At 38.9% G+C, this 13,694-nt stretch overlaps 1 pseudogene; it reads right to left on the bottom strand.

Moving 5' to 3' along the window:
• Nucleotides 1-3,370: 3,370 nt before the first annotated feature.
• LOC119004215 (glyceraldehyde-3-phosphate dehydrogenase-like) lies at nucleotides 3,371-4,384 on the bottom strand (annotated as a pseudogene).
• Between the last annotated feature and the right edge of the window lie 9,310 nt (nucleotides 4,385-13,694).

The following is a 13,694-nucleotide window of genomic DNA, read 5'->3' as shown; positions in this document are numbered from 1 at the left end:
AGGGCATGTATGAAAGAATATGACTTTGCACAATTACTTTAGAAATGTCACTAAACAAATAGACAAAAACAAGCAGAAGAGGGAAGAAAAGAAAAGAAAGGAACCTGATTTCCAGAGTTTCCACATCATATTATTAAAAATGTTTTATTTTATAATAAGAAATTATGAGGCCTACACAGAAACAAGGAAGTATTACTCATACTTGGGATAAAAAGCAGCAATAGGGCAGCATGGTTGCTATAGCTGATAATACTGTATGCATATGTGAAAGTTGCTAAGAGGGTAGATTATTTTAAGAAATAAATAAGAAAAAAATTGTAACTTTGTGGTGATGGGTGTTAACCAGACTTCTTGTGATAATCATATTGCAATATATACATATATCAAATTATTTTGTCCTACACCTCAAATTTATACTATGCTATACTTCAATTATATCTCAATAAAACTGGGGTGGCTGTCAAAGGAAACCACATGTTGGAATTATGAAATATATCATAATAGGTTTAAATAATTAAAGGAAACTGTGAATAATCTTCATTCCTGCCATAATGGCCATTTTACTCCTGAGCCCATTGGGTGATGACAGGGACGACTAAAGTTAGAAGGTGACTGGCATATGCGGAACAGATCATCCTGCATACTCATTATTAAAATCTTCTTCTGCTGAGGTCACCCTCTGGTCTTCTGGGAACATCAAGAGAAAGATGAAGAGTATAGATTTTTAGTAGTATACTTGGGTTCTTCCTCAAGAGGACCCCACCTCCCTTCTATTCAATGGACCCTCGGTCTATAAACTGGCTCAAGTCTGGGACTTGAGTGAGAGGCCATGACCTTCTGTTTTTATGATTTAGGTTAGACTTTTGTTCACTTGACCCAGAACTTTTCTACTGTATAGATCAAGTGAAAATTTTGAGGTTTCCTATCTATTTCACCTCTAGGAACACCATGATCAATTATCCAAAGCCACAGGTCTGCACAAGTTGAACTGTTGCTATTTCTGCTTTGACTCTGTTGTCATTCCAATAATGACACCTAGCTGCCTTTGGTGGTTGGTGACACCACTTGGCCTCTGTTACCCCAGATCCATTTACCCTCATTGTATTAAGTTTTTCAATTCAGTGACTACAATTCCCTCTGTGAGATCTGGTCAACAAAGAAGAATAATTAGAGAACTCTTAAAGAATGATGGGGTTCCTCTCACAAATGTTCTTCTTACAGTATTGGTGAATAATGTCTTCTGGACCCTACCAGTAGAGGCAAGTAGGTCTCAAGTGACAGACCCACTCTAACATTCTAATCTCTCTAAACCTGAATCTCTATCTCAATATTGAATTAAGGCATGACCAGCATTTCCAATTTGCTTACTGTGAGCCAACTTTTGGTCCATATTTCAACCAACCAAACAAACTGTTAGAGATCTTTTTAATGCCTGGAGTTACAACCTCCGATGTAGAATCTCTACTTAGTGGGCCCGTATCAATAAATTCAGCCAGATTTAACCTTATATTTCTTTTACCATTACTTATTTCCACATTATGTTATCCAGATTTTTTCTGTACGAATTAGAAAAATCAGTAGTTCTCTTGGAGTGCAGCATGCTTTCTGATGGTCATAGTGTCTTCCTCCCTTCTGGGGCCTGCTGGAACTTAAGTCCAGGCACATATCTAGAAGGAAAGAGGGCTAGTTGGGGCAGTTGCTGAGGATGATCAGCATTGCTTTGCATGGCAATTGCCTCATGGGAGGTTTTAAAGTTTCCTTGGGCAAGCAGGTAAATCCCCTTGGACAGAGGAGGAATAGCTGCTCCTGTGTGGATCAGGAATGCAACTACCATTGGGGGCAGAGGTATTGTTACCACCGAGAGGATGAGGAAAGAAAGATGGGAAGCTGCTTCCTCTGGCAAAAAAGACTCATTAGAATTTAGGGGCTCAATGCCCCCAGCTTAATCAGAGGCTTTCAACACATCCCCATCTCAACTTATAAGATTCCATTTTCTTCTCATTCAATGCCCTCACTTCAATAGTAGGTACCTTGAGAAGCTGAATATTCAACTTGTAATTCATTCAATTGCGTATTGAGATTGTGCATCTGATTTTCAATTATCTTACTGAGTCTTGCAGCTAAAGGAGGTAAGGGTCTCCTTTAGAGCAGGCATAAACACTTTTGAGTCATGCAGGTAGCACTTGAGTTAAGAATTCAAACCGCTGAGCTCATCCTTTTCTTTTATCTGTTTGTCCAGTGATATTAGGGGAAATCAGCCTATTTCACCATATTTATTCATTTTCTATAAATGTTTGCAAGTATCTTATACACTGTCACCCAACTCCTCACTTCTTTCAAGTAGTTGATTAGGAGTATTTAATGAAGATATTTTACCTATCTTAATTGACATATTATGCCACGGATTATAAACACACCAGTGTTTTGTTTACTACTTCAAATAAAGTCATTAGTGCCTTTGCATCTAATAAGATACAGATCCAAATTCTGAAAGCCGGAAACCATTTAGAAAATTCATTCTTAAAATTCTATTCCTCCAGAACCACCCTTGGTACCAAAAACTGTATGTATTAATTGATGTTCTCTAGAGAAATACAGTAGAACCAATAAAACCTAGATAGATACACCTGCTTGCTTAAAATGTGTAAATTTCATTGTATGTAAATTATACATCAATAAAGTTGAGTAAGTTTTTTTGGAATTTGATATTGATATTTTCTCCTCTCTATTTTTATGTTAACTTAGTTTATCTAAAATTTTAAAATTTTAGATAAATTAATTTTAATACACCCCTTCCCTTGCTCCAGTGTAGCAATTTACCATATTTTGCCATATATAATGCACAATTTTTGCCCAAATTTTTGAGGGAAAAATAAAGGTGCATATTATACATGGGTAGTACTAATTCCATATCTATATAAATGTTTTTAATTCTTTTATTTATGTTTATTCATTAAAGATGTAACTATAGAAAGCAATAATGATATATGTATGTTCAAAAATAAATGATAATACTTCTTTATAGTACAAAAAACAAGTATCTAAATATAAATATATAAAAAAACTGAATTAAAATATTAAACCAAAATAATTTTTTTGAAAGTTTGGGCCAAAACTTTGGGTATGCATCATGCACAGCAAAATATGGTAAATTAATTGTTGAAAAATATTATGGCTCAAAATTTCTCCTCTCTTTCAGTTTCTCTCTTTTTTTTCTATCTCTTGGCTGGGTATTATGAGTGTTACTGATGATACGTGACAAGGGAGGGCTCCCTAAGCCCCTTCCCTCTTCAGTGGGTCTGAGATGGAGAAACTGTGGAGCTCAGGAGAGTCTTAGTGTGTTGGGGGATCAATTTGTGGCAAAGATTCCCTAGCATTTGAGGGCCTTTCTTCCTCTTTCTGGAACTGGTGGTCCAGGCGACTTCTTGGAGGGCATGTGGACCATAATGTCCACCACCCTGTTCTGTAGCCAAGTTCATTGTCATACCAGGAAATGAGCTTGACAAAGTGGTCATTGAGCAACACCAACCCCAACATCAAAAATGAGAGTGGCTGTCACTGTTAAAGTCATAGGAGACAACCTGATCCTCAGCATAGCCCAGATGCCTTTGAAGGGGCCCTCTGATGCCTGCTTAACTACCTTCTTGATATCATTGTATTTGGCAGTTTTACAGGTCAGATCAATGACTGACACATTGGGGGTGGGGACACAAAGGCCATGCCAGTGAGCTATCCATTCAGCTCAAGGGTGACCTTGCCCAGAGCCTTGGCAGTGCCAGTAGAAGCAGGGATAGTGTTCTGGGTGACCCCTCAGTCATCATGCCACAGCTTCCCAGAGGAGCTATCCATGGTCTTCTGTGTAACAGTGATGGCATGGACTGTGGTTATGAGTCTCTCCACGATGTCAGAATTATCATAGGGCCTAGGGGAGAGGAGGGCAAGCAGCTACTGATGCAGGAGGCATTGCTGAAAACCTTGAGGGAGTTGTCATATTTGTCATGGTTCAAACTCATCATGAACATGGGGGTGTCCTCAGAAGGGGCAGAGGTGATGACCCTCTTGGCTCCCTCTTCTCTATGTTAGTGAAGACACCAGGGGACTTTACAACATATTCAGCACCAGCATCACCCCGTTTAATGCTGGCACAATCTTGCTCCTGGAAGATGAAGATGGGCTTTCCATTGATGCCCAGCTTCTGGTTCTCAACCTTGACTCTGCCTTTAAACTTGCCATGAGTAGAATCATGCTAGAACATGTAAACCATGTAGTTGAGATCAATGAATGTGTCACTGATGGTGACAATATCCACTTTGCCAGTGTTAAAAGCTGCTCTGATGATCAGGCATCCAATATGGCCAAACCAGATCACTCCAATGTTCAACATCATGTCTCGGGGGTATGGCGGACACTGCACAGGAAGGTGCAGCTGTCTGTCAAACAGGAGGACCAGAGAGCCTCCACTTTCTTTTACCGAGACCTTCTCTTTTCTTTTTTCCTCTTGTCCTTTTTCTGCTCAATTTTCATCCAAATTCCAGTAGTCTCTTCTTAATACAGGGCCCTGTATTAAAGGTTATTTTTGAGTTTCACAGCAAGCTGACGACTTCAGCCCTTTCTTCCTCCAGGCCCTTCCTATTCAACTGCTACTGCAATGAGTATAACCCCTCTTAGTCTCATCAGCTGATCTAAGATTGTCTTGCTTACTTTCTAGTGAGTTTCTGTTATAGGCTGAATCTTGTCCTCACAAAATTCGAATGTTAAAGTCCTAACCACCAGAACCCTCATAATGTGATTATATTCTGGGAGAGAGCCTTCAAAGAGATTGTTGGGAACCACCCTGCCTGGTTTCAGAGGCTGTAACTGCCCCCATGGCTAAGGCTGAGTGAGTGACCTTCAGACCATAAGCCACTAAGGTGACAAAGCTTATCTCCCTGGCAGGAGCACCACTTCTGCTCCTTTAACTTCATCCATAACTGGCCCCCAATGTTTGATTGGTTAGCCAATGATGGGTAAGATTCCCCAAGGAGAGAATGATCTAAGACAGGAATGATCATGAGGAGGCCCCAGGGAAGGACTTGGGGGCTATAGTAAAAGGGAGTAATGGACCCTTACCCCTTGGCTTTGACACTGCCTGAGTCCTCATTCTGTCTTCGAGAAGTCTCCTAATCTCTTGGCTGCCTTGCTCCCCCTGCCTGACTTAAGCCTGAAACAATGACAGAGGGTGGTGTAGCCCTGTGCTGGAAAGGGTGGGTTCCCCCAGGGTGATCAGGCCTAAGAAAGAATATATAAAATCCTGTGAAACCTGCTTTGTTTAGAATGCTCTCAATTTAAATGACAAGAGTCTGAGCAGGAAATGAGTTTGTTTCCCAAAGTTTTGTAGTCCTTTAGCTAACAGTCTGTGTTCTTTGAATGTTATCTATTGTTTGACCCTTACTGCTTGACAATGATTAATGAACTTTGCCTGTGTTCCTGTGCAAAATGAACCTAATTAAAGCCCACTGAGGAAAAGGCTCTTGGACCTTCTCCTTTGAGAGATCGGCCACCTTTCCTTCCCAAGCAGATCATGTCTTGGTAGACTTATTCTCATCTGTGGTGGACTAAGGGCTCTGTGGACAAAGCTCCCAAACAAGAGATAATTAAGGTAAAATGAGGTCATCAGTCTAGGCTCTAATTCAATCTGATTGCCACCCTTATAAGAAGAGGAGATTGGCATACAGATACAGACAGAGGGAAGAATAAGTTAAGGCACAATGAGAAGACAAGTGTCTATAAGCCAAGGAGGGGCTTCAGAAGAAGCCACCTCTGCCACCACCTTGATCTTGGGCTTCCAGCCTCCAGAACTGTGAAGAAATAAATCTCTGTTGCTTAAGCTCCCCAGTCTGTGGCATGTTACTATGGCAATTTGAGGAGACTCATATAGTCTCTGTTGTCTAGTTTAGGTTCTCCTGCTTCCAAGGGCCTCAGGCACTGCCATATCAGTTTCAATTCCTTCTGTGCACAGACTCCAGTCCTATTTTTGCCCATGGTTTGTACTTAGGCACTTGTGTTTCAGGCTTTGTGAGGATACCTTGTCTTTAGTTTTATGAAAATGTTGCTCATGAATTTTTGCTTTGGCTTGCTTGCTGCACTGTTTGTTTTTGTGTGGGCATTCATAGATCTTCAAAAGCCATATTCTGCTCCTGCCCACTTCTTGGTTTTCCAGCACTCTTTGCTTTAAATTTTAAAACAAAAATATTGAAGTTGCTTCCCAGTTAAAAGCAATAAAATACAAGCTGGGGAAAATAGGTGTCATTTATGACATGCAAAGAATTGATTTTCTTATAAGATAATACTACTAAAAATAAAACAACAAAAGATGTACTCTTCAACAAAACTATGGCAACTTATAATGGCCAAACCTGTGAAAACATATAAATATATTTAACTTCATTGCTTATCAAAGAAATTCATATCTAAATGTATATATAGAATGAATATAAACATATATACATATATTCATATACACATTCATGTATGTGAATAAATACACACATTCATTCTATATATGTGTATGTACATATATAGATACATGTGTATATATGTATATATCTTTACATGTGTACATATATCTAGATGTATATATCTCTCTATATACATATAGATAAAGCAACCTAGATCTATCTATCTATATGTCAATATTTATATCTATGTCTATGTCTATGTCTATGTCTATGTCTATGTTTATATCTAGGTTGCTTTAGACTCATTCTTCTCTGAGTAGAGTGTGGCAAAAGAAGCCTGAAGTCTCCTTTTTTCTGTTGCTCAGAGGTCTTAGTTAGGGCCAAGGATGGTGGCCATTTGAGCCACTCATGTATGAAGGAATGACCATCATCATGAAGCTCAGTCAGTTTTGACATTGAACAATGAGGATTGTGCATTTAAGCCTCTAGCATGAGTTCTATTCTGTTCACAGATAATTCTGTTTACAGACAATGGCCTAGGCCTTTGTCTCAAATTTTGTATGACTTGCTGGGGTTTGGAGGACTCAGGACTCTCAATTTAAGAGTCCTGAAATTAAGAAGAGACTTACTTCTCTCTTGGAAAACAAACAGCCCTTCTAACTACATGCTGCATGTTGTGTTTAAGATCCAGCAGATTGCAGAGTGAAAGATGATCCAGATAAAGACACCCAGAAGCCTAGCAGTGGGCATCCCAAAACCCGAGTTTCAGATTCTCTGCACCAAGAACACTACCAAGAGTATAACTTCTGCCTTTAAATCCTCCAGACCTTTTAAAATTTCAGGAAACTATGTAACAGTTCTGTTGTAAAATCTGATGTTAAACCACCACCAAAAAGTTTGAATTACGCAAATTTCCATAAAAGCATTTTTCTCAAAAACATTCATTTTATTATCCTTTTTATGAGAGGACTGAAATAGTCTGATCTCAGGTCCTGCTTGCCATTTGGCCAGAATAACTAGCAGCTCAGGTGAAGGTTTAGACTGACAGTTTAGCATACACATTTCTTTAAAAGACCTTCTTTCAGAGTTTACCTTAGTGTGATGTGTCTCTCAAAGACTAAAGGTTATTATTTGATTTTGGGATGACTGATGAGAGCATATTATTGTACCAAAATGCATCTAATGGGTATGATGAAAATCCAAACGTGGAGTGATATGAATACAGATGTGGGTCATAACACGGGGGTGATAAGCATGTACAGAATTAGATCTGAGAGGGATTCCATCTGTGTCTCTATATAAGGAAGTACATTTGCTTCAACTCCTGTCCCAAACCTAGTGAAGAAGTGAATGAATGAAACCAGTGCCAACTATGTGCCACCATCAGGCACAAGCTGTCACATGCCTTGTCTCACTCATGGTATATGAAGCTGGAGTGATGGTTTATAGTTTTCTCCCATCTGGTGGCTTTGGTTGGCTTATTATTATTGCTCACTGTAGGCAGAGAGAAACAAACCTTCTTACTTTATCATTTCATAAAGTCTTATGACAACCATCTACTATAAGTGTCCACAGAGTGCTTAACAGAAATACAAAAATAAGTGCTACATGCCGTTATTTTAAGTGGGGAATGTTAGATCAGATTTTCCAAGAATCAGCTGTAAGGATTTTGACTTTCAACTTATGAATATTACAGCTGCATCTGTAATGCACTTTGCTTTAAATAGCTTCCCTTCTCTTTCTTTTCATTTGGGTTTTACCAAAATGCACTTCTGTTTTTAAGGTGAAAGATAATTATGTGTATCCTTTTTGAAGGTTAAATATACATTTGTAAAAATGCAAAATAAAGAATAGGACTAAAGATTTCTGAGAATCCAAGAGTCAAAATAAAAAATTAAGAGTTTTTTTCTACCTTTTGAAACTCTTTAAAAAAATATTTGAGCCCTGGTCAGGTGGCTCAGTTTGTTAGACCATGATCCTATACACCAAAATGGTTGCAGGTTTGATCCTTGGCCAGGGTACATACCTAGGTTTCAGGTATGTAACCTAGGTATGGTTCAATCCCTGGTCAGGGCACATATGGGAGGCAACTAATAGATGTTTTTCACATCAATATTTCTCTTTCTCTCTCTATTCCTTCCTGTCTCTCCCAAATCAATAAAAATACCTTTGGGTGAGTATTAAAAATAAAACATAAATATTTAAAAAATAATAATTTAGGTCAACAAGATGTCATATGTGTGGGGGGGGCTCCACTCACAGGGCCCCCTCACTGGCAGCCATGAATGAGAATAAGTCTACCAAGACATGATCTGCTTAGGGAGGAAAAGTGGCTGATCTCTCAAAGGAGAAGGGCCAAGACCCTTTTCCTCAATAGGCTTTTATTGGGTTCAATTTGCGTAGGAATACAGGGCATATATGTAAAGCTCATCAATCATTGTCATGTAGTAATGATTATCAAACAATAGATATCATTCAAAGAACTATGAGGGCTTATTCTGAGTCAGGGTCAATAGGTAAAGGGTTATAAAGCTTTGGGAGAAAAAACTCATTCTATGCTTGGACCCTTATCATTTAAATTGAGAGTATTAGCAAAGCAGGTTTCACAGGATTTTGTACATTCTTTCTTAGGCCTGATCACCCTGGGGAACCTGCACTTTCTAGCACAGGGCTGTACTCACCTCTGGCATTGTTTCAGGCTTAAGTCAGGCAGGAAAAGTAAGGCAGCTAAGAGATTAGGAGACTTCTCACAGAAGAATGAGGACTCAGGCTATGTCAAAGCTGAGGGGGGAAGGTCCATCACCCCCTTTTTCTATAGCTCCCAAGGCCTTCCTTGAGGGCCCCTTAGCAACTATGCCTATCCTAGGTCATCCCTCCCTTGAGGAATCTTACCTGTCATTGGCTAACCAGTTATTTGCACAGGGTCAAGCAGGGTGAAGTAAAAGAGAGCAGAGGCTGCATCCTTACCAGGAAGATAAGCTTTGTCTCCTTAGTGCCTTATAGTCCCAAGTTCTCTTTACTCAGCCTTAGCCATGGGGTGGGGGGGTGGTGGTGGTTATAGCTTCTGAAACCAGGCAGGGCTGTTCCCAACAGTCATAATACCTGGTCAATGAGTAAAAGATACATAATCAAAATACTCATGAAGATATTTGGAAATCCAGGGAAATATTACTCATAGCAGATGTATATCTTTACACAAGTTAAAGCAATATAAACAAAATAAAACCCACAAAGTACAATTACTAATTAAAATAGTAAAATTTATTTTATTTTTCATAATTCTAGACACCCAAAATTTTAAAATTCAAAGGGATGTCAGTTTCTTTTGTTGTAAAATGATCTAGGTTTATCTTTTCTTTCTACAAATATTTGACTGCCTAAAGGAACTAGAAATTTTTTAAGTATTAGTGATATAGAATCAGATATAATCATGATATTAACCAATAATCACACAATAAAACAAGAACAAAAAAATTATAGCCATGAGCAATGTGCAAGAGAATTGCAAGGTGTTGTGAGGCACAAAAGAGTCCATCTGGCAGATCGGAGGACACCTGCATGAAAATGTATGTATCAGCCCTTTCAGACTGCTCCACCAGAGTGCCACAGACCAGGGGGCTTACATACAACAGAAATTTGTTTCTCACAGTCTGGGAAACTGGAGCCTGAGAAGCCCAAGATCAAGGTGCTAGAAGATTCAGTGTCTGGTGAAAGCCTGCTTTCTGGTTTATAGAAAGCCATCTTCTTACTGTGTAGAAGGGACAGGGAACCCTCAAGGGGCTCTTTTGTAAGGACAGTAATTCCTGTCATGAGGGCCCTACTCTCAAGACTTAGCCATCTTCTAAAGGCTCCACCTCCAAATACCATTACATTGGGGGCTTGGATTTAATATATGACTTTTGTAGGGACACAAATATTTGGTCTAAAGCAATGTAGCACTTAAACAGAGATCTTGAGGAAGAGGAATTACTTGGAAAAGTGTTCGCGGAAGAAGTATGGAGAGGTCCAGGCAGAGGTACTGGCATATATACATCCTAAGTTGAGAAAGGACATGTCTCATTTATGTAACTAAGGGAAGACACTGTGGCTGGATTGCAGAGAAAGAGGAAAAGAACACATGGATTTGGATATTGTGAGAAAAGAGAGTTCAGTCAGGTAAGTTCTGCAGATTGCATGAAAATTTTTTGCCTTCATCTAAAGCCTCAGAGACCTCTTAATATGTGTGCAGAGGTTAGTGGCAAAACATTTCCCAATATAAAGTTAATTTTTAATTTCCCCCAATTCAAGACAATATAGGACTTATCCCTAAGCTATTTATTTGTTCTACTTTAAGTTTTATAAATTCCATTTGGTAAAATAGAGAAAGGAAAATTATTTAAAAGTACATTGCATAAGATATGAGTTATTCTTCCCCAAATGTACAAATCATTACAAATTCTACTTCATAGATTTCTTATCTGAAACAATTTCAGTCCTTTGTAGGATATTTGGTCCTGGATTTCAGTAGATCAACCTGCATAGAATTTTGTAAGTTTGGAGAATTATTAGGCCTATAACCCAAACTGTCAAGAGCTTGAATCAAAATCTACATAAATTTCATTGCAGTTAACTATAGAGAGAGAAGAAGAAAGAAGAGGAGGAGAAAGGGGAGAGGAAGGAATAAGAAGAGGAGGAAGAAAAAGAAGGAGGAGAGGAGGAGAAGAAGGAGAAGCGGCAGGAGGAAGACAAGGAAAAGGAGGAGGCAAAAAGAAATAAAGAAGGAGGAAAAAACAGTCCTGGTGATCTAATCGAATCTTCATTGTGTCAATTGACAAAGAAAAGAATAAGGGTATAGCTTTTCCATAAAAGCCTGATAGGCTGAAGGTACTCACAATGAAGGGGGTAGGGCATGAAAAAGCAATGATATATAACAAATATGAGTAATGTTTAGAAATCTCTTGACATCTGCTGATGACTTGAATCAAATAGAAAATATGATAACTAAATTTTGAGCATAGCTGTATTGGTAAAACAAGACTGTGACTTTATTTTTTTTAAATTATTTATTTATTTATCTTTAGAGGGGAAGGGAAGGAGAGAAGGAGAGAAATATCAATGTATGGTTGCCTCACGTGAGTCCCCTGCTGGGGACTGGCCTGCAACCCAGGGATGTGCCCTGACTGGGAATTGAACCACAATCGTGTGGTTTGCAGGCCCGCGCTCAATCCACTGAGCTATACCAGCCAGGGCATAAGACTGTGACTTTAAACAAGCCTTAGCATTTCGACCATCTAAGAGCGAGAATGCACTTCCAAGGAAGGCGTACATTCCTATGCCTCATTTCAGGCATGGTCCAGGAATGCTTGCAAGTGGCCAAAAGGGGGAATGGAAAAGTGAGAACCTTTTTGAAGAGGATGGCTCCAAGGGCTCTAACGGCTCTATGCTAGTAGTCAGATCAAGACCAGAGCCAGAAACATTCTGTAACCCAGGTCTCCACAATGTCTGCCCATGGGACATTAGAACTGCCAGAATGTTGATTGATCTTTTTCTCCCATTCTCCCTGTTTTGCTATTTTATATTGAATATGTGGAGACAGATAATTTGTCTTTTTACTTCTTAGGGCTCTGAACCAAGAGGAACCACTTCAGTCCTTCCAGAGAAATAAGGGATGTTAGAGATGCCAGACAGTGGGCTGGATGCAGTGACTTGTTTCCATTGAGGAGACAGTGGGTTTTGTTTGTGAAAGACTATTTGGTGGAAAAAAGAGCAAATTATAGCAGGGAGTAGCATAGTCCACTAAATATTTCTGTTTTTTCTTGCAGGTATATGTTAGGATGCAGTTCTCTGACCACTTTAAGTTGAGTTTTGCTATATGCCTTGCTTTGACAAATAGAACTCCAGCAGTCATGATGTGATATCTTTTGGGTGTATACATAGGAGTGAAATTGCTCTTACCTTTACATTTAACCACTTGAAAACTGCTGAATCTTTCCCAAAGCAGCTGCACTCTTTTACACTCCAACCACTGTGTAAAAAAAAAAAAGTTTTTTTACTTTAACCATATCCTCAGTGATACTTGTTATTATCTCTTGAATTATAGCCAGGCTAGTGAGTATAACATGGTGGTTTTGATTTTCATTTCTCCAATGACTAAAAATGTTGAACACATTTTCTTGCTCTTATTGGCCATTTGTATATATATTTTTGAGAGATAGCTATTCAGATGCTTTCCTATTTTTTAATTGGGTGTCATTATTGAGCTGTAGGAGTTCTTTTTACTAGCAGGCCTCAGAGATATTCCAAGTTCAGTTCCAGATCACTGCAATAAAGTGAGTCATAATTTTATTTTATTTTATTTTTGTTGGTGGAGGATCTGGCCTTCAATTTATAAAAAAAAAACACAAAACTCCAAAATGGCAGAATCTCTAAAGTACAATAAAGTAATAGTATGAGGTAAGGCTATATATTCTAGATACAAGTCTCTTATCATATCCATAAGTTGCAAAGTTTTCTCCCACTCTGTGAAGTTTCTTTTCACTTTTTTGGTGATGTCCAATTTACCTTTTTTTTTGCTGTTGTTCTACTTTTGTTTTCTTATCTAAAAAACAACGGCCTGATCTAGGGTCACAAAGACAGACATACTTTCTCTAAGAGTATAGTTTTAGCTCTTACATATAGCTCTTTGATTCATTTTAAGTTGAATTTTCACATATGGTATGAGGTAAGGGTGCAACTTTATAATTTTCAAGTGGATATCTAGTTCTCCCTGCAGCACTGGTTAAAGAAATTCCACTTTCCCCATTGAATTGCCTTGGCATTCTTGTAAAATATCAATTGGCCATAAAAGTGAGGGTTAGTTTTTAGACTCTCCATTAATTTATATCTCTACTTTAGTAATGATAGAGAAAAGCCCCTTTTCCACTAGCCTAAGAACACCCTGTAGGAGAGTCTAACTCCCGCACTCTGCTTCTGTAACCTGCGTCTGCCACGCAGCCAATGAGAGCCACAGCACCTCAGATATCCCCACATAAGGAAATAGACATAACTTCTGCATTTCGCTTCTGTAACTCGCTTTGCCACGTAGACAGGTAGGTCCTGCAGGCTATATAAACCCCAAGAACCCTTTGTTTAGGGCTCAGAATTTGGAGATCACTCTCCTCTGGGCCCGTGCATGTAATAAAGATCATGCTCCTGAACCCTCGGTGTCTGGTTGCTTCATTTTCTGTAACAGTATGACACTGTCTTGATTACTATAGGCTTTTTGTAAGTTTTGAACTT

The sequence above is a fragment of the Sturnira hondurensis genome, unplaced genomic scaffold, assembly GCF_014824575.4.
Source record: "Sturnira hondurensis isolate 20B ecotype Veracruz unplaced genomic scaffold, ASM1482457v3 Scaffold0019186, whole genome shotgun sequence".
Lineage (NCBI taxonomy): Eukaryota > Metazoa > Chordata > Mammalia > Chiroptera > Phyllostomidae > Sturnira > Sturnira hondurensis.
This window is presented reverse-complemented; position numbering and strand designations above follow the sequence as displayed.